Here is a 1,281-nt window from a genome sequence, read left to right as displayed (position 1 = left end):
AACTCTGAAGTTAAGCGTGCTTGGGCGAGAGTAGTACTAGGATGGGTGACCTCCTGGGAAGTCCTCGTGTTGCATTCCTTTTATAATTATTTTTTGCGCCTTGTGACAAACATGTCGCACGTGCGCGATATATATTAATCCCGTTATATTATGTTTGACGTTTGCGATATGTTTAAGCTCGATGCTCATTGCTCGCGCGTCTTGGGGCGGCTTTGTGGCGCGAAGAGCGCGTTCTGAAAGGGGTGGAAAAAACTCGTGTTGCTGCGGTATGGAGGGAGGGGTGGAAACCGTGGAAAACTCGTCTCCGTGATTGAGCGGGAGAGTAAGTAGTATAGGACATTATCCATTGTTAGGGAACGGTTGTAATGGTAGTGAGAATGTAGAATCGTCTTTGGAGCGGACCTGGGAGTGGCAAGCATAAGGGACGAAGACGGGGAAACATGTCGGATGCGATCATACCAGCACTAAAGAACCGGATCCCATCAGAACTCCGAAGTTAAGCGTGCTTGGGCGAGAGTAGTATTAGGATGGGTGACCTCCTGGGAAGTCCTCGTGTTGCATTCCTTTTATAATTATTTTTTGCGCCTTGTGACAAACATGTCGCACGTGCGCGATATATATTAATCCCGTTATATTATGTTTGACGTTTGCGATATGTTTAAGCTCGATGCTCATTGCTCGCGCGTCTTGGGCGGCTTTGTGGCGCGAAGAGCGCGTTCTGAAAGGGGTGGAAAAAACTCGTGTTGCTGCGGTATGGAGGGAGGGGTGGAAACCGTGGAAAACTCATCTCCGTGATTGAGCGGGAGAGTAAGTAGTATAGGACATTATCCATTGTTAGGGAACGGTTGTAATGGTAGTGAGAATGTAGAATCGTCTTTGGAGCGGACCTGGGAGTGGCAAGCATAAGGGACGAAGACGGGGAAACATGTCGGATGCGATCATACCAGCACTAAAGCACCGGATCCCATCAGAACTCCGAAGTTGAGCGTGCTTGGGCGAGAGTAGTACTAGGATGGGTGACCTCCTGGGAAGTCCTCGTGTTGCATTCCTTTTATAATTATTTTTTGCGCCTTGTGACAAACATGTCGCACGTGTGCGATATATATTAATCCCGTTATATTATGTTTGACGTTTGCGATATGTTTAAGCTCGATGCTCATTGCTCGCGCGTCTTGGGGCGGCTTTGTGGCGCGAAGAGCGCGTTCTGAAAGGGGTGGAAAAAACTCGTGTTGCTGCGGTATGGAGGGAGGGGTGGAAACCGTGGAAAACTCGTCTCCGTGA

General features: G+C 48.9%; 2 non-coding genes across 2 annotated transcripts; both read left to right on the top strand.

Moving 5' to 3' along the window:
• The first annotated feature begins 445 nt into the window (after nt 1–445).
• Nucleotides 446–564, top strand: LOC123178352 (5S ribosomal RNA). The gene has a single exon (XR_006489506.1). It is a non-coding gene; the product is annotated as a 5S ribosomal RNA (ribosomal RNA).
• Nucleotides 565–930: 366 nt separating this feature from the next.
• Nucleotides 931–1,049, top strand: LOC123178351 (5S ribosomal RNA). Its single transcript, XR_006489505.1, has one exon. It is a non-coding gene; the product is annotated as a 5S ribosomal RNA (ribosomal RNA).
• The last annotated feature ends 232 nt before the right edge of the window (nt 1,050–1,281 follow it).

This window comes from Triticum aestivum, unplaced genomic scaffold, assembly GCF_018294505.1.
Source record: "Triticum aestivum cultivar Chinese Spring unplaced genomic scaffold, IWGSC CS RefSeq v2.1 scaffold76247, whole genome shotgun sequence".
Classification (NCBI taxonomy): Eukaryota; Viridiplantae; Streptophyta; class Magnoliopsida; order Poales; family Poaceae; genus Triticum; species Triticum aestivum.
The sequence above is the reverse complement of the archived record's forward strand: the minus strand, read 5'-3'. Positions and strand labels throughout refer to the sequence as shown.